The 24215-nt window shown below is 39.0% G+C and overlaps 1 protein-coding gene and 1 non-coding gene across 3 annotated transcripts in view; one reads left to right on the forward strand and one right to left on the reverse strand.

Annotated features, from left to right (window-relative positions):
* HSPA12B (heat shock protein family A (Hsp70) member 12B) overlaps nucleotides 1-24215 on the forward strand; it is a 1104373-nt gene that overhangs the window by 463131 nt on the left and 617027 nt on the right. The window lies entirely within an intron of this gene.
* On the reverse strand, nucleotides 20134-20298 carry LOC122796071. Its single transcript, XR_006363914.1, has one exon. It is a non-coding gene; the product is annotated as a U1 spliceosomal RNA (small nuclear RNA).

A 24215-nucleotide genomic window follows, 5' to 3' on the forward strand; every position in this document is an offset into this window, starting at 1 on the left:
ATTTATCAGCTTCTTTGGTGTATACTATACTATACATTAGACTATAGTGGTCATATGATGAATTTGCTTAACAACACTGAAGTAAATGGGGTAGTTTCCCTGAACGAAGTCAATCTAGCATACAGGTCTGTGAAGATTGTGCTTGATGAACTGTTGTTATTCAACTCCATTTCAAACCCCCTCCATGATTATTTGAGGGTAGAAAATCCACTACTACCTAAGATTTTTGAGATTCCTAAATTTCGCTCTTATCAAGAAGACCCACTGCTACATCCAATAGTTGCAGCAAGGGGGTCTGTGACTGAACCCATAGCAAAATATGTTGATATGAGACTTAAGCTTCCTTTGGATAGATTTCCGCACATTTTAAAAGACTCTTGGGACCTTGTGAGTAAGTTACAAACCGTGATGATACCAAACAATGTAATTTTGATGACTTGTGATGTGAACAGTCTCTTCACAGTAATCCCACAACAAACTGGCTTGGATTGGTTTAGAGACATAATTTTTAAATATAGTGATCTTCATGATGATGAGAAAGAAACAATATGCAATTTCATGGAACTGGTGCTAAGTAACAATTTTTTGACATTTGAAGGTGAATTTTACAAACAGAAACGGGGTTGCGAGTGTTTGTGAACACAGTCATGTTATGGTGGGAACTGAACATTTTGTTCAAATTCCCACTATATAGGGTTTGCCTGGTCTATTTTAGATTTTTTGACAATTTATTTTTCTTGCGGACAGGCACTAGAGAACAGTTAGAAATGTTTTAATTTTATGCAAAGTAGTTCTGACTTTTTGAAATTTTCATTTAAAAAGGATGTGAAAGTGATGAATTACCTAGATATTTTATTTTTTAACAAAGGTGATGCTACTCTTGCTACTAGAATTTTTAGGAAACCTACATTTTGTAACTCATATTTGCATTACATGAGCTGCCACCCCATTTATCAGAAAAAGGGGGTTGTTAAGAGTCAGCTAATCCGAGCTTCACGTCTCACTTCTGATTCTTCTGATTGTTTAGAAGAATTTACAGTAATTAAAAAAATGTTTATTGATAGGGGATACCCCATAGATTTATTGGAGAAAATTATAGGTGAAGTTTGGGTTGGGAGACAGGATAAATATGTACCCATTATAAAACATGGGGCGACAAGCACGGTTAATACAATGGAAAACAAAATGACTATGGTATTATATGGTGTTGCATTATACTACTGATATTAAGGCTATCGAAAAGATTATAAATAGAAACTGGATGTTGTTACAAATTGATAGTAACATCTCTCATTTATTTAATTCTCCACCATTTTTCACATACAAAAACAGGCAGAATGTTAAGATGACGTTGGAAAGAAGTTGTACAAGCAGGGGTGTACCTACAACTAGAAAATGTCACCAATGTGCATATTATTTCTATATTAATGTGAAAAAGGACAATGTAGTTTTGAACATTATTAATCAATGGGACACAGTAGAATGTTAAAACTGTAGAGCAGAAAAAATGATTTATCTTGCTACTTGTTGCACATGCAGTGCATTTTATATAGGCAAGACTAAGAATAGTTTGAAACAACGAATATATCAGCATGCATATAGCATAAGAAAGGGGGACAATAGAAGTGCATTGGCAAGGCATGCTGCATGTTGTCAAAACTTCAATAAGTTTGTTCATAGGTTCATACTAGGCTATCTGCCCTAGGGCATTTATAAGCCTAGCCAGAGTGTGTTTGGCTTTCGCCACCCATTTTAAATTAATTTTGCTATGCCCTTTTTCGAGGTTAGTATACTATGCCTCTGTCTAACAGTGACACAGAAGTGATACCCAGGGTAAACCTACGATCTCCCATCCACTCATCAAGATTCCTCTTGAAGAGAGTCAGTGAGGGACTCTGCCAAACCTGGACTGGGATTTTATTCCAGAGTGAAGGGAGCCTCTGGGTTATGAATCTGTCCCTCCAGCATGTCCTATTTATTTCAGTGCTGAGGTTCAAGTCTCTCAAGCATGTAGCTCGATGGGATTTGGATTTTCTGAGGTGCAGCATGTCCATTAATTCCAGGTTGGACATGGCTTTATACGTCAGGCACAGATCATCTCTGAGCAGGCGGTATGCCACTGAGTAGAGCTGGAGTTTCTTTAACCGGGCAACATATGGCATCTGTTTAAGCCCTTTGATCCTCTTGGTGAGGTACTTTTGGGGTCTTTCCAGTTGCTGCAGGTGTCTGGTAAGGTACATCCCAAAAGGGGCATTGTACTAAATTATGGGCCTGATGAGGGATAAGTAAAGAGGCACGATGACCTCCCCTGATCTAGATGTGAATCCGTTCATGATTAGGTGGGCTATATAAAATGTTTTTCTAACCACTTTGGCCACGTGGTTGTCAAATGAGAGATTGCTATCAACTTGGGTCCCTAATTTCTTCTTCTGTACTTAATGGATTACCACCTATGTGGTAATTTGTGAGCACTTTGTTTTTGCCAAAGGGGATGACTATACACATTTTGGCATTTAGCTTGAGGCCATGGCTCTGGCACCAGTTGTCTGTTTCTATGAGGCCCTTTTGGAGGATGCTTGTGTCGGCTGGAGAGTAGATTATGGCACCCAGTTTGCAGTCATCTGCGAACTTGGTCAGCCACATTCCTTCCATGTTGGCCTGTACCTCCGAGAAATATATGCCGAACAAGAGAGGTCCCAGGACTGAGCCTTGTGGGATGCCACTTGTAACTGGTTTGGAGTCTGACATGGCTCCAGCAATTGTAACCATGTGGGTTCTGTCCTTGAGCCAGTTTGCAACCCATCTAGTGACATAGGGGTCTATATTTAAGCTGGTGAGCTTATCTGTAATGCCCGAGTGGGGTATTGTATCGAAGGCTTTTGCGAGGTCCAGGTAGGCTGTGTGGACCACCTTCCCCTCATCAACGGCCTTGGTGACTGTTTCAAAAAAATCAGCCAGGTTTAAGAGGCAGGATCTGCCCTTAACAAAGCCAAACTGGGTAGGATCCAGTGTCTGTAGGTCCCCAATATCTTTATTTATGAGGTCCGTGATGATCCTTTCCATAGATTTGCAGACCAAGCTAGTCAGGCTTATGGGGCGATAGTTTCCAGGATCCGTTGAGGCACCACCTTTGTGGAGAGGGACCACTGTTGATGTACGCCACTCTTTGGATACATATCCTGTAGTAAGGCTGAGATTGAACAGTACTTTTATGTTTGGGTTTAGCTCTTCTTGGAGTTCATGTAGGATGCAGCCCGGGACACTGTCTGGTCCCATTGATGCTGTGTTTTTTGCTTTGGGGAGGGCAGCTCTTACCTGAGCATCTGAGAGGTCAGGGGGGGCAGCACTCTGCTGGGATACATATTTGCCCTTTTGGTGGGGAGGGGGTGGAGAAGTTTGCACTGAACCTGTCAGCTAGGATGTTGGCAATGTCTGTGGGTTCGGTGTATTTTTTGTCATTTTGGACTAATTCTGAGCATATCTGGGAATTCCCACCCAGGTTCCTAACATAACTAAAGAAAGCCTTGTGATTATCCTTAGTGTCCTGTGCAATTTTTCTCTCGAAGCTGGCCTTAGACGATGTTATGAGTGCCCGTAGTTATTTGCTAATACTGATCAGAGATGCCTTCCCTTTTTGTGATTTTGCTCTATCATGTAGTAGCTTCCTCCTTCTATTGTATAATTTGTTTATGGCTGGGGTTACCAGACAGGATGTCTGCCTTTGGAGGATTGGGTTTTGGTTTTATTTGGGATTGCATGATCCATGCATTCCTGAAGGTGTTCATAGAATGTGTTTATAAAGGATTCTGTGGCCTGGGCCATATTTTCCACAGGCCCGGGGCCTTTGAAGGATTCCACCTCGGTTTTGAGGAGTGTGAAATTTGCTTTAGAGAAGTTTTTCACTGTGGTTTTCAGGGCAGGGGGTGGAGTCGGGATGTGAATATCCAGTGAGATTAGTTTATGGTCTGATCTTACCAGTGAGGGATACACTTCTGGTGTGGAGCATAGAGTCCCCATGTTGGTGATGATCAGGTCCAGTATGTTTTCCCCTCTTGTGGGAGTGGTAACAAGTTGTTCCATAGCATTTGAGTTTATAAATTCTAGGAACCTTTGGGCTAGGGTGTTGGAGCTAGAGTAATGCTCCCAGTCTATGTTTGGGTAGTTGAAGTCACCCAGTATAATGGTGTTTGGAGATACCTTCATATTTTCCAGTATTCTCAGGAAGGCCGAGTGGGGTTCCTGGGTTTGGGAGGGTGGTCTGTAGCAGGCTATAAACTGGAAGGCAGTTTTACCCACTGTTAGTTGCACATAGATAGTCTCTGATGATTCATGCTGTGCCACCAACCTGGAAGTGTGGGTATCTTTGACGAATATTGATACTCCCCCTCCTTTTGTGGTTCAGTCCAAGTTTTGGGGCTGAAAAGCATGGTATGAGGTACAACCTGGTAGTGCTGGGGTGCTCTCGGGAGCCTTGAACCAGGTTTCTGTTGCTGTACAGATATCGATGTTCTCCATGCTAAGGAGAGTTTCGAGTGCGTGCACCTTGAGGTTTAGACTTCTGGCGTTGAGTAGCATTACTCTTAGTTTCTTATCCCTTGTGTTACCTATGGAGGTGGGTTTGTCTTTTGAGCCTTGCCTAAAAAAGGCACTATGGGGGTAGCAAGAGTCTTTGCCAATATCCAAAAGCCCAGGAGTGACAGGTGCAAGCCATCCCTAGCGAAGCATCGTGGCTTGTCGAGCATGTCATCCCAGGCTGACAGGCATTGGATCCCCTTTGAATGACACCAATACTTAAGCCAATTGTTGAAATTGATCATCTTGTCTTCATATTGTGGCATTATTCTTGGTGAGGGTAAGATGCTACTCAAGGTCAGGATCATACCGGCCTGGGCTACATGCTCAGAGAGCTCCTCTATGTCTCTTTTCATGTAGTCCAGGGAGGTACATCTCAGGTCGTTCACACCAGCATGGACAATGACTGAGTCATATTTGTACTTGCCTTGGAGTGACCTGAGTGCTTGAGTTATGTGGCAGATCCTAGCACCCGACAGGCAGCTCACCGTGACCTTCTCCTTGTTCGGCCTGGTGAGCGGGACGTCAGTGTGCCTGACGATAGAGTTACCTATTACAAGTGTATCAGGTGTGTTGTTTAGCCTTAAGGGCTGTGACTGTTCGGCACACTGGCTTTGTGAGCTATGTGTTGCACGTGTTTTGTTTTGGGGTAGCAGTTGCTTGGGTGTCTGCTTTGGAGGTCTCTGCTGCTTAGGCAGATTTTTATTTAGAGTCTCCGAGTATGTTTTTGTGTGTTTATGTGTTTGGTTTACTGTCGTGGTAGGTCTGTGTGAGACTGGAATTGTAGTGAGTGTGGTTTCCTTCTCCTCCTGACTGGTTTCACCAGTACTGAGTTGAGAGAGCTTAGCCTCCAGTATGGCTATATGGTTGCATCTCTCACATGTGTTGGAATTTGTTGGGAGGAGGAGAGGGTTGTCTGTGTACATGAGGCAGTTGTAACATTGCCTCAAGATTCCCAGATTCACCAGCTGGACTGGAGAGGAGATTGACAACTGACCTTTGGACATGCTAGAATAGTATTGGGAATTCCTTTATAATTGAAAAAAGGGCCAGTGGGGAACAAGGTACTCAAGGGGAGTTTGTGAGGGTGTAGTGCTTTTAATTTTTTAGTGCTGACATATAATTGCTTTAGTGAACAAGTGCCAGGTAACTTAAATGCAATGTGTTACAGGTAACTTAAATGCAAAAACGACAAACAGTAACTTTCTTTCAAGTGAAACAAGGAAATAAGTACAGTAATCAATGCAGATATCACTAGGGATCCACAGAAGTGCTGAAAAGCCACGTTTTAGGTGGAATTAGCGTTTCAGGGAAATCCTCATACTAGAACAAATTACAACAACATTTGCAGGAGACTGGGAGAACATTTTATTGCACAGGGAAATATTGTGGCAGATTAGGTTAGATGCAACTAACCCACCAGGGTTAAATGAACACATTTCAATTTCAAGTGAACTGAAAAAAAGTTCACTTATATTTTAAAGTATATGAAGCATCTAGTATATTCAGTACTATTTCTGTAACATCTAGTTGCTTTATTTCTGTTTGCTATGTTTAATTGGTTTATTGGTTTTATTGAAAGTTTCAAATGGGTGTGTCTTTGTATTGTATTTAAAAGTTTTTACTTCACTATTTGTCTTGGTTCTGAGGATGTCTTAATGTAGACGAAAGCGCTTAACCAAGTGGATTTGTTACTTAGCCAAGTGGATTTGTTACTTTCAAGATTTTTAGATTAAAACTGAGTTTTAGCCTTCTGACTGGCTTTGTCATCTTTATTTTTGGAATTGTTTCGCAGCCTGGATACTTGTGGATTATTTTGGTTGGTGTGTACTATGTTCAAGTCTCATGTACTTTCTTTAGGAATGTGTTTCCTTGCTCTTATATCAGTTTGCCTTGCCACATCTGAAGTTCTTTTACTGAGAGAAACAAGCACAACAAGTTGCCTGTAGCTCTATTTTTATTTCATACCCAATGATGTCATACATCTTTTCAGACTCAAAGTTTCCATCTCTTTTACATTGCATTATCATATAAAGATGCAGGTGGGGTTATAAAACTATTAATAGTTTTGTAGTCTGATGGGGAATAAACCTGATAACAATGTCACTAATTAGCTGAGTGTTGCAAGCTAGGGAAATATGATACTGTCGGATTTCAGGGAAGGAAGTTAAGACCTCAAGCTAACAATATTACTTTTTAAAACAGTTCTATCTCTCAACATGTCTTTAACATTTTCCAAGAGCATTTTATAAGTAGTGCAATTTTGCAAAACATATGTAGGAAACACATACATAAATAAGAATCACTGCAAAAAATGTAGTGGCATTTTTACTGAGGATTCTCAAAAGTGACAGTATTTCTCACTACTTCCATTCTAAGTGAATGGAATTGTGATCTGAGAATGCAGACTAGGGCATTGTAATCTCATAAACTCTGCCCTCATAGTGCATTATAGACAAGAAGTAGCTTTCCAAGAAAACATCAGTAAGATCAATAAGGGCATTCAGGATTAGGAAAAATAACATTAGTAATAAGCAGTTACTGTCATGCTGGCAGGTTGGATTGTTAGAAATGTCTGGCAACATTAAGATACATATTTTTCCATGTTTTCCCCATAGTGGTCCATTAAGTGCAGAGACAAAAGAGCTGGCCCCGTGGTACAAAGGGATAAAGCCCTGGCTGTGAATCATGTGACTTAAGTTCACCTAACAGTTTGAACAATAGAAGAGATGGGCATGGGAAGGTGGGAAGGAGTCACAAATACCAGTTTGTCCATACTGGGTGGAGGGAGTGGTGTTCCAGATCAGCCATTAACCACATGAAAACAGAGGTTTATAGCAATGAATGTGGCCATTGAGAGGATATGATAGCTTGGTTTGAACAAGCCTGTGAAGGCAGCTGTCTACAACACATGTGTGGAACGCAGACCCTTCCACAGTGATGTAGATGATATGTCAGACACCAGGGGTAAGGTTAGAGTGCTTAATGCAAAAATGACCTCTGTGTGCTACAGGATGATAGAGACACTAATTGGTGGTATCTTTACCTGTTAAGACTGTATTATAGGTGTTCTCAAGTTCCTGTTATGTGGATAAGCCAGCTTCACTCTGAAGGAAGAAAGGACTACACCTGGCTATACAGTCAGTGTTTGGAATAAGTTTTTATGTCCTGGTCCAGGGAGACAAACCAGATGCAACTGACCATAATGAGGAGTTCACCTTTGAAGGGCAAGGTAGGTAGATGGGTAACAAAGACAAGGAGGCCCAAAAATAAAGAATGCAGTGAGGAAAGTATGCAAGGATGATGAGCAAAATATTCTCAAATGAAGGAAAAAATAGTGACTTAACATCTCCAGCATGTAAATATCTGTTGCACACTCACTCTTGTTAACTTTTAATAAGAAGAGCGAAGACCTTCTTCTCCTTAATTATATATGCAAATCATCAATCTAAACTTCTCTTGTAAATTATCCTCCACACTAGAGTTGCACCATTTATTCCTAGATCCCAAACTAACTCTGCTCCCAGACTACAATATTGTCGAGCTTCTAGTGAGTAGGCTTCAAATTGCTTTTTCTGTTCTTGCTCCAAAATGCTGCCTGCTAATGTCAGAGATAGCAAAACATTTAATGAAATCTATTGAAAGCTACTCTAAAAGATAAATCTTATTGCTTTAGTTTTATGCAGTCTTCAGCAAATTAAGTATTTTTCTTTCTATTTTTCTTTCTGATTAAGTCTCTACTATCCCATTATTTGTGTGAATCGAATTTTGATTTTAATAATTTGCTGTTCCGCTCTCCATAATTTGCGTGTAGTGAGTGGAGTGCTGTTGATAGCACTCCAATATCTGAAAAAAAGGTAAACCTCTAATGCATTTCTATAGCATGATACTCAACTATAACAGCTTTTTCAGCTGTGTTTGGTGCTGACAAGGCCCTGTTATGGTTAGGTCTCACTCAGGGCAGGTTTCTTCACTCTGGACTGTCCCTAAATATCTTTTGTCATATTCTGTCCATGGAACTTTACAAACGTCAGTCTGCAAGTAACTTAATTAGAGCTGTTTTTAAAAACTATCCTTCCCTTTTCCCTCCAATTATATTTACATGCTGTCTGTATAACAACACTCACTTAATGCTAATACAGAGAAGTGACTATAAACAGACGTCACCATTGTTTCAACATCACAGTCCAGTTTGTCAATTACCTTCTTCAGAGTGTTGTGATTCACTTGTGTGTTGCAGTTAGTTTTGATGATCTTGTTTCTTTTCAGCAACTCTGTGAAGACTGAGTGCTTGTGCCCATAAGTGACACTGGTATTATCGGCTGAATATGATGATATGTGCACAATGTCATGACTGTTGTCAGCCAGGACCTGAAATATCATGTTCGCTTCAGAAGTAGAATGTTTGTCTTTGAGCTCAACAAAGTCAAGAAGTTTTTTGTTAAAGCCAGTTTCCACAGTAAAATACAGGACACATATGGGAAACATCTTGCAGTTCTTCAAATTTGATGCATCTGTCAACACAGAAAATCTTGAATAAATGAAATCCCTCAACCTTCAAAAGTGAACTAAAAAGATAAAGAAATTAGAAGCAAAATTAAATCTTCCAAAGACACTTAAGAACCAACAATTGTCACCTATGTAAATGACAATCAAGAGACTCTTTTCAACTGCATCAGTAACTTTAGAACAAAGCCCAGCACTGCACGGAGCTAATATATAGCAAGAAAGCATACTCTTCACCAGTACAAATAGTCAACATATTACCTGATAAATTTAGCTCTGACTTTACACGCTTATCTTCCCTTATCTTTACCTTTCACCTTAGCATGGGGACACATCTCACACCTGCTCACCTTGGAGCAAAGCCTTTCCAAGGCCAAAAAACAGTACCTCAGACAATGAGCCAAGATGTTTTCCTACCAGCATCAAGCACAGCTTTATACACATGATTCTAAACATATTCAGTCTTAGCCTCTCCACTGGATTTGTGCCTAAAGTATGGAGAATCGGCTGCAGTAGTCATCTCACTCTGCAAGGGAGGGACTACCACTGATTCTGGTAACTGTATACCTATAAATCTAACCAGCCTTATCTGTAAGGCAATGGAGTGCATCATTATAGAACTTATTAACAAGAACATCGGCAATCTACAGTCCCATGGCCCAAACCATTTTGGGTTCATTAAAGGATTAGTACTGACTCATAAACTTAGTGGACTCCTTTGAACACGTCACCAATGCATTTGATGCATGCACATTTGTTCACAATGCTTCCCTTAATATCGCAAAGGCATTTGACACCAACCTACCTTCTGACATTATTGACAAGCTAATTATACTAACTAGAAATATTTAATCATCTGGATGCCCTTCACCCTCTCTTATCATGCCCCCTAATTGCATATAATTCCCCTTCTGGCTTTTTAAAATATGCCTCTACTCAAAAGACCACAGAGCTTCCTCACAAGGAAAATAAAGAGCGTGTATTCCATGTGCTATACAGACTTGCCTTAAAACAATTTCTCACCTCACTGTTTTTTACACACCTTTGATGGTGGATGTTTGTCTCACCTGCAAAGTCTTGAAGAATCCAGTCCTACACATCCATAATACAAACAAATAACACCATAAACACTTGATCAAAGAAACTAAACTTTCACTGCAGCACAAACAGGACCTGCTACCGAGATGGATATCCCTCTCAATGAATCCCTCTTTTATAGAATAAAATTCTCTTAAATGTAAATCAAAGAAGTTTCTTGTCCCTTTTGAAACTCAACTTGAATGAATGGATAAAGAAACTCTAAATTCAGCCCTGATCTGGCCTCTCAAACCCTTACTGGAAACAGATGAAATAGGTAGTAGTTACTCCATGTTGTAGGCTACTGATGGAATGTGATCTTGCGGCTAGGCTACAAATCATCTATTTGATCAACAGCCTGTTATGAACCTATGAAACTTTGAGCAACTGTTTCTTGACTAAATTATCCGTCTTCTCATTTAGGAATTTCTTTTTATGTCTTATTTCCTGTCTCTCTAACCATTTATGTAACAATATTTCACAACCACATTTTTTAGTTCTTTTGACAAAATTACACAAGCTTTGTTGCTTACTGATGCAGTTTTGTCAGTGTTTTGTCTTTTTTATTAAGGATTTTTTCTTTTGTTTAGCATGTCTCCCTATTTTAGGAGAATATGAACCATACTCTCTTCCTCACTTTCTGAATACTAAGTTTCAGTTTTTTCTTTTTTGAGTAGGCTGTAATATTAGGTGCCAGACGCCTGTCCTTCCTTTTTTAACAGGCAGCTGCTGTCAAGGTTGTGAATCTTAATATCTAGTTTCTTAGCATTCCTCACGATTAACATGTTACCTTTCCTGCCACTCTAAGGATGCATTCCTTAATGTCCTTAGTTTTTGCTTCATCATGGTTTCTTCAGTCACTTTGTTGCATCCATAGCTTAAAAAACATAATTAGTACAGATTTACAAGAAGACAACACAAAAGAGGAGTTCACAAAGAGGTAGCCTGACACCATCAAATATTACTGCAGTCTCCGAATGGTCAGTGTCAAATGACATTCCGCTCCCACAATGCTAAACTCATTGAATAAGGTGTACTACAAGTACTATAACTTCATGTAATACCATATGTGACATCCCCATACTTTAAAAATAATAACTGAATCCTATTCAATCAAGTTATAATGATTAAATATAGTGTATCTGTCAAGCAAAACACATTTAACAGAAAATTTATTTATTTAATTTATTTATTTAACATTTGTTTACCAGGAGTGTCCAAATGGACACAAGGTATCCTTTTTCAGTGGACTCCTGGGGAGAAAAAAGGCTACAAAGAAATTTGGTGAAATTAGTTAACAAAGTTTAACAATGTTTATCAATAATTAAAAAAAAATTAACCAAATTTTAAAAAGTTCCAACATGTTATTTAAAAGAAAACTGTTATAAGATATGCAGATGAACTTAAGTACAGTATATATATAAACAACTTCATAGAAGAAAAAGTATGACAGATAATTACATTGAGTTCAATCTGCATAGGGTAGAGTATAAGATTGTGGAAACGTTCTACAGGGGTGGCTATGGACGGTAATAGCATAGTAGAGGTGGGTTCAGGGAGGGTCATTGCAGTTACATAATTGGTTTTCATAAAGTTGTGATTTAAGGAGTTTTTTTGAATGTGGTAGAGTGTTTTTGTAGTCTTAAGTGTGGGGGTGGTGTGTTCCATTATTGTGCAACTCCATAAGGGAATAGAGATTTCCCTGAGCTATTACATGGAGTGACGTCTGACCCAGTATTTGATGGGCTAAATTGAGTTGGTGGTAGTGAAGTAGGTTAGGGAATCCCAACCAGTATAGTTTATGTAGGGATTGGCAGTGGTGAGAGCGTAATTTAGCACTGGTTGCAAACCTAGCTATTTTGTTGTAACATGATGAGAGTTTGTTAAAGTCGGTTTTATTTAGATTTATTAATACTGGGGCTGCATAGAGTAGGGTTGATAGAAGAAGAGCTCTGGCTATGGCAGTTCTGGATTCAGAAGTTGGGAGTTTCTTGCTATGATAGAGGCAGCCTAGCTTTTTGTGGGCTTTGGAGATGATTAGGTATATGTGTTTATTGAATTTAAGTTGGTGGTCAATTGCAAGTCCTAGTAGTTTGGCCTCAGAAACAGGAGTTAAGGTCTTAATGGCTGAAAGAATGGAGAAGGTGGGGTCAAAGGTCTTTGTTAGGTTGAATAGCATTAGTTGTGTTTTTTTTGGGCTCAATATTAGCTGCGAATTGTTTAGCCAGTTTTCTATTTCTGAGAAGGATTCTTGAGCACGTTGAATTCACTGAATGAGTTTGTTATTTTTGAATAAAATTCAACATGCACATTTACATTATTTCGGATATGTATAATCTGAATGTCTAATTATTTTTACTTAATCTACCAAAACACAAATATTTATAAGTATCAGTCACTCTAGTAACATTTGCATTTACCAGATGCTTTTTCCTTAGATGGTATCCTTTCAGTTCCCTATTGAAATGTCGGCACTTGAAATGCTAAGTGCTGAAAATCCGAAAAAAAGGACAGAAAACCTGGAGAAAAGCAAATCTTGAAAATCATTCTCTTTAAAACTTCTTTTTGCAAGGGAGGCAAGGCCCCCCCCCCAACACCCCCCACAACCTCTGAACATATATATTCCACCTTTAAGATCACCGTACCTCAGAGAAAAGAGAATATTCCAAGAAATGGCATCTTAGTCCATTCTTATGGCCATTCAGTCTCTGTGTTTCAGGACTCACACTAGTGGGTCCCAGCATTTCAAATGGTTACCATTGCTTTTCACTTTACTAAACTTGGATTTATCAGGGAGACTATCATCAGATCTTTTTGCAGCAGTAGTGGCAGTGTTCTGCATTGAGGGAACATCATATTTCAAATGATCTTTTGCTGAATAATTTTGTATTTCTCTTAGTAGACATTCTGTTTTTCTGTAGATTCTTTTATCATGATCCTGAATCCAGTAAGATATTGGTATATTTGCTTCATGATGTGTTGTACTTTCCATTATCCCTTTATTCCCAAATTCCTGAATCCAGTAAGATATTGGTATATTTGTTTCATGATGTGTTGCACTTTCCATTATCCCTTTATTCCCAAATTCCTGAATCCAGTAAGATATTGGTATATTTGCTTCATGATGTGTTGTACTTTCCATTATCCCTTTATTCCCAAATTCCTGAATCCAGTAAGATATTGGTATATTTGTTTCATGATGTGTTGTACTTTCCATTATCCCTTTATTCCCAAATTCCTGAATCCAGTAAGATATTGGTATATTTGCTTCATGATGTGTTGTACTTTCCATTATCCCTTTATTCCCAAATTCCTGAATCCAGTAAGATATTGGTATATTTGCTTCATGATGTGTTGTACTTTCCATTATCCCTTTATTCCCAAATTCTTTATTTGGCACTTTTATGTTTACTCTTTACTCTTCTTATTGTAAAAACAAATTCTTTAATGCCATGTCAAAACAGATTTTCACCTGTGGTTGCCTTTCTTGTTATAACAGAATAGAAGATTTTCTGTTTTCTGGTATTAGCAGTGAAAACAAAGTCACCTATCTTGATCTGACACATCTACCCTTTTAAAAGGGAGTTGAGGACTGACCTATTAACTATATTGTGAGATTCAAGGTTAGATAAATAACAGTTATTGCTTCTGAAATGTTTACATTTCTTATCTATATCATATGCTCAACATGTTCACTGCTTTGAGATTATCTGAGACTTCAGGTCACTTTTTGAACTCATAGTTTCATAATTTTCAAAACTTAAATCTTGTGAGCAGTATACTGCTGTTTGCTGTCAATAACAACATCCTCCAGTAATCAGTGTCTCACAAAAATGGACTTAAGGGCATTTATTAAAGTTTGACCTGTTGTATCACTAAGTTGAACAACTTAAAGAACTTAGAGTAATAGCTATAAATGTGTGTTTGGCATTGAAACAAGTCTACATCAACCGTCATTGGTTGCAAAGGTGAAATTTCATGGGGGATTAGTTTCACTTTCCATTTTTGTTTTCTGTATAGATTAGGAACTTCAGTTTCTCACCTGCTGTTCTATTTGTTGTGTAATGCTAGGTCAATAAGACATGACAAATTATTTATTTACAGATCGTGCCTGGGTGTTATTCATATATTTTTCTAAGCATATCTTCTCTTAGCTGTGAGGAAAATATTGCTCTGCCTCTTTTAAATAATAAACAATGTAGCACTAACAGCTCACCTTTGCATGGAAATTTAGGTATTATTAATGGACTAAGTGGCTTGGCATCATCTGGACATCCTGAATTAATGAAAGCACAATGTTGTAGATCATAATAATTCTGAGTATAGGTTTTGGGGTTTTGCACCTTTTCAACACATATTGTCAGTTGAAACATGACCTATAGTACTTCAAACAAATCTTCCATTTGTTTCTGTAGGTGAACTCTGGTTAATTTACCTGCTGTATGCATAAGCTTAACATGCTTGTATTGAACTTCCAAGTCATATTTTTGTAATGGGAGCATAAGTTCAAAGGTTCATAGGTGTTTACTAGGCTAACGACCACAAGGATGTCTTTAAGCCTAGCCATGCATCCCGAATCTCTGACAAGTTCTGTTACCCTTGATAAGTGTAAGCAGGGGCCTGGGAGATGAACCATTTACAGGTTACCTATTTGCATTAGAGACATAGGTGCCAAACCAGGGATGAATTTCTGATTTCTCATCCAATTGTCCAAATTGCACTTGAATTGAGTTAGGGAGGAACTCTGCTTCACATGGATGGGTAGCCTTTTCCACAGATGGAGTAGTCTATGGGATACATACCTATCTCTCCAGCAGGTCCTATTTATATCACAGGCAATGTTTAAGTCTTTAGAACGGGTAATTCTGGTACTGTCTGTTTTGTGGATATGCAGGAGGTTCATCAGACTGGAGTCTGACAATGCCCTGTATGCCAGGCATAGATCTCCCCTCAAAAGCCTGTAGGAGACAAAATACAGGGATAGGGCCTTGAGGTGGTCTGCATAAGACATATTACTTACGCCTTGTATTCTTTTAGTGAGGAACCTCTGTGGAGTTCCAATTGTTGGATATGCCTGATTACATACATACCAAAGTAGGCATTGTACTCAATGATAGGTCAGATGAATGCAGAATACAGTGGAACAATGACTTCCTTGGACTTAGATACCATACCTTTGTTTCGAAGTTGCACAACATAGAATGATTCTCTCACCACTGTAGACACATGATGATCAAATGCTAGATTATTATCTATGTGTGTCCCTAAGTTCCTGACTACTGGGTCAAATCTAAGGGATGTGTTGTCAGTCTGATAGTTACCAGGGATGGATGGCTTCCCAAAGGATAATATTATGCATTTCTTGGCATTTAGTTTTAGTCCATGGCTCTGACACCAGTTATTTGTCTATGTCAGCCCCTCCTGGAGAACATTTGTGTCAGTGCGAGAGTGAATGACAGCTCCTAATTTGCAATCATCTGCAAATTTAGTCAGCCAGAGACCACCGACATTGGCTTTGACTTCTGAGAAGTAAATGCCAAAAAGGAGCAGTTCAAGAACTAATCCCAGATGAACTCCACTTATGACTGGCCTCTTTGCAGAGGTGGACTCCACAACTCTAATTTCCTGGGTCCTGTCTGTGAGCCAGTTGGCTGTCCACCGGCTGACATACGGGTTTATACCTAACCTTTTGAGTTTATGTTGAGCGCTCAACTTATATTGGACTTTTGTATTTTAAGTTGGTGCCTTTCCAGTATTTTTTATTTTTAATAAGTTTAGTTGGATGATGGTTTGGTGGTTTAGTATTTTTAACCTCTTGAGTTTGTCAACAATGTCTGAGTGGGGTATTGTGTCAAATGCCTTGGCCAGGTCGAGGTAGGCAGTGTGAATGATTTTGCCTTCATCCAATTCTTTGGTGACCTTCTCAAAGAGGTCCACCAGATTGAGTAGGCATGATCTGCCCTTCATAAAACCAAACTGGGTTGGGTCCTGTGTCTCGAGGTTTACTATATCTCTATTAATCATCTCCATGATAATTCTTTTCATGGCTTTACATATAAGGGTTCCTATTAGAAGAACAAAAATCCAAAATATGGAATGGCTGTAAATGCCATTCATCGATGTGTTTTTTTTGTGAGATCGCAGTACAGTGAAGATCGGGAAATTTGCCCTTTCCTCACTGTAGTGCAATCTCAGAGTTGGTATATATAATTAGCAGGGGGTGTGGGGGGCACAGCCCCCACAATAAAGGGTTCGAAGTGCAGCATTTTTTCTGTTTACAGCGTTCGATTATATGAACTTTCGTTCATATAATATAGACCCTACATATAAGACTAGTGAAACTTATGGGTCTGTAGTTTCTAGGGTCTGTAGATGGCCCACCTTTGTGCAGAGGTATGACTGTTGCCTTTCTCCATTCATGAGGCATGAAGCCTGTTTGGAGGCTACAGTTAAATAGCAATTCCAGAGGCCCTGATAGGTCATGTTTCATGCTATTTAGAAGACATCCTGGGATATTTTCTGGACCCATTGATGCACTGTTCTTGGTCTTAGAGAGAGCACTAAAGACCTGTTCTGTAGTGATAGTAGGGGAATTCTATTTAATGATATTTCCTGAGGAAAGGTTGAGGGGGAGAGAGGAGTAAAGCTAGATCTGAATTTATAAGGCAGGAGGTTTGCTATACCTTCTGGCTCAGTATAGGTGGCTCCATTTACAATGAACTCTGCACACAATTGTGTATTGCCTTTGATGATGCAGACATAGCTAAAGAATGCTTTCTGGTTGCCCTTGGCCTGAGAGGCCAAACTTACCTCAAATTTGTATTTGGTAGACTTTATTTGCCCTCTGAGGTGTCTGTTTAGTTTGATGAGAGTGCTTTTATCCTTCCTAGTGCTACACCTCCTAATTTTTGCCATGATTTTCTTCCTCCTGTTATACAGCCAATTGATTTTGTGATTCCACCAGGGTGGCTTGTTTTTTAAGCTAGTTATGTACTTCTTCCTTATGGGTACAGTTGCCTCTATGCAGCTATTAACATGCTTGTACAGGGTTTCTGTGAACCGTTCTGCATAGGCAGAAGTGTTCGCAGGGTTTATAGGGGCTTGAAATTTTGCCAGGTTCTCACTTAATAGCAGGAGGTTAGCCTTTGAATAGTTCCTGAATATTCCTGGTTGAGCTGGGATTTCAGGTTTTATTTTTACTTCAAAGGAGACCATTTTGTAGTCTGACCTTAGCAGGGAAGGCATTACAGTAGGGGGTGTGCAGCAGTCTCCCATATTAGTGAGGATCAGATCCAGTATGGTTGCACCCCTGGTTGGTGTGTTATGGGCTCATTGTCGCCTCACAGTAAGATGTTGTCCTGTTCAATTCTCAGCTAGAGCGTCTTCTGTGTGGAGACATGCATGAATGGGCATACCTTCGTTGAAGGTTGTCCATCAGGGCCGGCAACTCGGCATGTAAAAATCTACTGCCAATCATTAACGGACTGGCGTTCCACTGTGGCGACCCCTAACCGGGAAAAGTCAAAAGACACAACAGGTGTGTACTAAGCTAATGGCCCTTGAGCCTTTACAAGCCTAGCCCATAGAAGTACCCTGGCATTGTGCCACCTCATGTTAGTTCCCAGTGACTCTATCAATTAGAGCCACTGGAGTGATCCCCAGGGTGAACTTTCTATTTCCCATCCACTCATCAGGATTTCTCATGAAGAGGGCCAGTGAGGTGCTCTGCTTGACATGTATGATCCAGGGAGTTTGTGTTTACAAAATCCAGGGATCTCTGTGCATGTACGTTTGATGTCATATAGGATTCCCAGTTAATAGTGGAGTAATTAAAGTCACCCATGAATATTACATTGGGTTAGATGGTTAGTGTTTCTAATAAGTGTAAATATATGGTATGGGTTTCCTGGGTCATAGAGGGGGACCTATAGCTTGCAAGGGAGTGGTGTTGGATTTTACCTATAGTTATTTGAACATGGAGCAGCTCAAGTGCATTGTCCTGTCTGACCAGTCTTAAAGTATATTTATTTTTTTATGTAAATAGAGACACCTCCACCTTTAGTCCCTGCCTGTGAAGTAGGTGGTCTAAATGTGTGGAAGGCATTATAACCTTGCAGTGTCGGTGTGTTCTCCGTGGATTTAAATCATGTCTCAGAGACTGCACAGATGTCAACATTCTCTAGGCTAAAGAGAGCTTCCATGGAGTTGAGTTTTTTTGTTTAGGCTCCTAGCATTGAGCAGTAATAACTTTAGATTTTCTTGGTTTTGATTTGCTATGTTGGAAGTACTTTGTTTGCCATTGCATAAAAAAGGCACTATGGGAAAGACAATGTTTTAGCTAATATTCGAAAGCCTAGAGGAGAGAGGTGCAAACCATCCCTGGAAAAGCAGCATGGTTTATTGACCATTTCCTTCCATGCTAACAAATATTGCACCCCCTTAATATGACACCAGAAACTAAGCCAATTATTAAAGTCAGCAGACTGTCTGGAGTGTTGCAAGTGCCTTATGCAGTATTTTTTAACACCTACAGTTGTGGTATATGATCTGATTCTACACTTATGTTTTTCCCATAAATATAGTTTTAAACTTTCTGACAGGCAAACACTATAGTTAAAATATCTTTCTCAATTTGAGCATAGTGTTGCTTTGAATCTTTTGAAGAACTTGACCATAGCCTGCATCTATCAGCAACATAGTCATTTGCAGTACATCATAAATGAATGTAAGTGTCACAGTAACCTAATATCAAATATATATTCTTGTTCTGATGACCAAATTCCTCCCATATTATTCTCGACTTTCAGATTGATTTAGCTCCTTTCACTTTGGCTTCCATGTGCTTCAACTCTTGCTCTGTCCTGGCTATAAGCAATACAGGATCTCTTTTCTATGAATGAATTACAGCTATTGCATCAAAAGACATCTTAATATAATATTCACCTTGTTCACAACCTAAGACTTAAGAGAAATTGAGTCATTTAGCATAATATCATCTGTACTGTACTGCACATAGAGTACATAGCTCTGACTAAAAGTACATTCACAGAAATGTTCTCCTTGTTTCTGTCTGACCAATTAACACTACTATTTTCAAAATAATATATTTTGCCATAAGAATATGCATTCTGGTCTCAGAAGTATTTTCTGCACAACAGTCTGAATTACTCCTGAAACATTAAAATGTTGCATTTCTCTGAACATCTTGCATGCCTATGTGACTATACTAATAATGTGCCATCTCCACACTTTCAGGCCTTTGCTGTCATTCTCTTAGTGCTGTTAGTACTGTTTACTGACATACAACTCTTATTCTGCATCTCTGTACCACAAACCCTTTTGATCATACCAAGCTCTTTACGAGCAACATATCTCAAAATATTAGGTTGCTTTAAATTAGTTTGTAGTAGTACAGATTGAAATATCACCTTGCGTTTTTCAGATGTATACCCACTGCTCTAGCCAAACTTGACCCTTAAGTACAAATGTGTGTCCAGAAGAGGAGAAAAGTAAACCAGGAGTTGAACAATTTGCAGTTAACATTCAAGAGTTTTGAGGAGAGATTGAAATACTGCATTCAGTTCCATTATCTAATGTAACCATTAAGAATAACCTCTAATCATCATTTTTCCTGTCCAGCAATTAACTTTAATATGATTAACAAATTGACCTCCATTAATGTCAACATCACTGCATTTTACATAAGCACTAACAATATTTATATATTTACATTATTCGATGAATGCGTTTTATGGTGCCTATACACATTTCTGGTTCATTTTGAGCAGTAGCATTCACAGCAGTTATTTTTACACCTTGCTGCAGCATTTCTATTTGCTTTCTACAAACTCTTACATGATGCCAATGAATTCTACAAAGCCTGGACATATTATTAAAAATGCTGACGTGTGCATTTTCATGTCTGATGTCATAATGCTTGCACTTGGTGTGGTTTCTGATTGCCCATTTGTTTTTGGATGCCAGTTTGATCATTATGCAGTTGCTAGCACTTTTATATTTATTGGCATTGCATTAAGCAAATTTAAATTTAGCAGGGGTCAACCCATCCTAAGTGCAATGGAGGAGCCTCACCCTGGGACAACCACCTTCTTGATTGTGCACTCTCCCCTCCCAAGTAAGCATATTATTCTGTTTCTTGCAACATATATTTCAGAGACTTTTACCTCTGCTATTATACTTTCAATCTGAATGTTAGACAATTCACTTTGCAGACATATATATTTTTCTAGTGACAGATCTGCTTCCCTAAACAGTCTGCTTCTGTTTGTGATCACAGAACCACTTGATCAAATTCATAATCTTACACCATAAATTTTTGATCAACCACACCTTCATCTGTTGATTGTTGGGCAACTTAATTACAGGTGCATTACAATGTATTAATTACAGAAACTACTAAGAACCTCAGCTGAGGACACCAGGAGCTTGCAGACATTCACTATATACCAACATTTCTTCCCACCAAAATGTTTTTTGAAATTCCCTATCAGTACCAGCCTAGCATATGAGGGATGCAAATTCCATAATCGTCCAGCATAGAGATGTAAACAAATGTTTTAAGGACAGCATGAAACCTTGAAACACATGCTTGACGCATTACAAAAGATACCCTTATACTGGATGCTAATATATCATTTATGAGACATTTATACATTAGCGTAGGATCCCCGGTACAAAAATCCTATATACATCTGAGTAAAGTTTTGAATGCTAACCTCTCCTTATAGCTAAGTTGTCTTATAGGAAACATTTGCCTGATTAATATTTTTCTGAATTTTCTTCAGTCCCTGTTGAAGATACACACATAACCACAATAATCAATTATAGGCCTTATTATAGACTTATGACATAGAATCATGACTTTTCTTCTGCTAATAATAGTACACAACAAATCAGTGAAAGTATTGTCCAGAGCTAGGCCCAAATATTTTGTTTTGTCAGCAATTCATAGTAAATTATTATCAGTTGCACACAGATAATTATTATGCATGACTCAATAAAGTAGCACACTAGACATATTAGGATTACATGAAACCAATCTGTTTTACCATTCTACCAGTCCACAAAATTTTGAAGTCTACTGTGTTTGCTGATGCTAGTGGCATTACTATTTTAGCATTATCAGCAAATTTGCTCAACAGATATGTTCTTGGCTAACTAGAGCTAACATAAAAATGTTAAACAAAAAGTCTCATAATAATGACCACTGCAATATTACCCTGTTTATTATTCTGTTACTTGAGGAAACAACAGCAAGCCTAACTTTGCTTCTTTTCTTAACCAATCAATTATTTTCCAATGTGATTATATAATTCTTAAGACCTACTTGTTTCATTCTTGTCAAAAATGTCTGTATTAAATATTCAGAGGTACAAAATCATGAGTACCTTTTAATCAATACCTAAGTGTTGAACGTTCTTTTGAGTAAATGGCCACATCATCAATTTCTTTACAAGGGAAAGAAATTGTTTGGTTATTTTCAATCTGCCCTTTTCTCCACTGTTGTGTGATCTCGGAGTTACTATATTTAGTTAGGGGGGTATAGGAGGCACAGCTCCCCAATTAATAGTGCTTGTTATATTGTGTCTTGAGTTGTTGGACTACCAGTTTCTTTCCCTTGGAAAGAAATCGATGATGTGGATGTTCAGTGAAGAGGATTGTGACGATTGGGGAGAGATGGGCAAAGGCTGCCAGCCTAGTCAAATAGAATTTGATATATAATTCTGGCATTTGTAAATAAATGTAAAATGCAGGCATGTTTTCTTGAGTGTAAAATAATATTGTGAAATGTAGAACTGCAAAATATGTGACAACATTGCATTCTACTGGCCCAGTGAAGCATGTTGTGACCCTTTCATGTTAGAATTCTGCCCCAGTGGGTCTGGATGAAGGTTTTATGCCCATTGTTTTAAGGCTAAAGTTTATGACCAGAATTTAGATGTAGAATGTGCTTTATTGCTCTGGTTTCTGTTAGAATATACATGTGAAGTGACTTATATTGCAAGTTTCTGTGCAGGTGTTAGATTCTAAATAATGCAATTTGTGGCCTGAGAACTCAGACCAGGTGTTAAGATGATGCAATATGAATACTGAGAAAACCTAAGTGTCAAAAATGATGTAATTTGGGAGGGCCTTAGAGACATGTTTGTTAGTAATATTTAAATACTATTTCTCACAAAAGACTTGGAGAATTTTGATCTTGGATATCTAACTCAGCACTCTGCCTAAGTTCACATGTAAGTTTCTAGCACTGTGATTTCTTGTAGGAATAGTTAAAGCTAGTAAAGATTAATTAGGTATTTTTCTTTGAAATCAGACATGTCCTACTGTATTATTTTACATTTCTGTGTGATCTCTGTACTCTTAGATATCTCTGTGGTGTAGTAGTTTTGTCTTGTGTTTTAATTATTTATTATTAAATATTTTTAAATACCTTTACCTGTGGCTGGCTTGTGTAGAGATAAGCTCTAAAGTACATTGCATATTTGTAGAGTTTATTGTAATAGGCCACTCTAATAAGCCTTAGACTGTATAGTCACATTACCATTGGATAATAATATTGCACAATAATAATTGGACACCCTTCTAAGGGCCTTTTAGTAGCTGATATTATTAGCTGGGTGGTGGCAGGGATTACTACCTTGTGGTCTGGATAAAGGGGCACAGCTGGAGAATCTGTGTCAGCCTTTCCCAGGAGTGTCTGTGAAGTTGTATAAATACTTATCTCAAAGAGTGTGTGTGTGTTGTGTCAGCTACTTGGCAGGGACACAAAGCACTGGTTAGACAGAGAGGGTACTGGAGGTTTTAGCTTGCCCAGCTAGGCTGAGATCTGGACCCTATAGCTGTGCCAGTGGGGAGTCTTATTGGGGACCTGGTGAACAAGGGAGCGACCAGCCCCAGACTGACTGTGATCTCTGTGTGCACTTAAGGGAAATTGTACTTTACTGTGTGTATTAGTTATCCTTTCCTCTCTTCTAGGAGATGAACTCCCTGGTATTAGTGATGGGGATTGAGGCTCCTTGATTGCTGGGCCAGGGCACGGTCATCACAAGTGTTTGGCAGTGGTGGGATCTACTTCACATACTAATTCGCTTGTAGTGATGTGGGTAGAGCAAATTCCTGCAGCTTATGTACAGTGATTTCTAAAAGTGTTTTGCACTCTAAAACAGCCACGCAGTGTATACCCAGAGTTCAGATCACAATTGTTTTATTTCTTTTGTTAGCTTAGTGTTAGTCAGGGTGAGCAGGCAGCATGTCAGCAGAAGAGTATGGAAAGCTGACAAGGAGCCAGCTGGCAGAGATGTGCCAGGCTAGGGGATTGGTGCATGGAAACCTGACTAAAGCAGACCTGATTGCAGCCTTGGTAACAGCTGCATTAGAAAACAGCAGCCTGGAGGACAATCAGACTGACAGTGGAGATACAATATCCTCGGAGAATGAACAGCTCAACCTTTCTGCAGTGGACTTAAAAATCCAGCTGGAGTGAAAGAGACTTGAGTTGGAGGCCAGGCATATGGAGCTAGAAGCAGCTGTGAAAATGAGGAGTCTACAAGCTGAGGAAAATGAACGGCAGAAGAGGCATGAGAGGGAAATGCTGACTCTTTGCCAAAGTCATGGAGGTAATGGGGAAGGGAATAACTGGATCCCAGAAGCACAAAAGATCAGTAAATTTCTTCCACAGTTTAAAGAGGGGGATAATTTTGATATCTTCATTCATATGTTTGAGTGGGTATGTAAACAGTATGAAGTTGACCAAAGGCTCTGGGTATGGTTCCTGACCCCCTTACTCCATGGTAAAGCTGTAACTTCTTTAGCAAAAATTCATGACACTGACTGTTTTGATTATACTGCTGTAAAAAGACACTTGTTGGAATGTTTTAAGCTAACACCTGAAATGTATAGGAAAAAGTTTCATGAGCACAGACACAAGGCAGATGAAAATGTATGTGAATATGTTGCTGAACTGAGCACTTATTTTCATAGCTGGGTGAGTGGCTGTCAGGTATCCACTTCTGAAGGGCTGTCAGACCTTGTGGTAA

The sequence above is a fragment of the Protopterus annectens genome, chromosome 2.part2 (genome assembly GCF_019279795.1).
Source record: "Protopterus annectens isolate FY-2018-M chromosome 2.part2, PAN1.0, whole genome shotgun sequence".
Taxonomy (NCBI): domain Eukaryota; kingdom Metazoa; phylum Chordata; order Ceratodontiformes; family Protopteridae; genus Protopterus; species Protopterus annectens.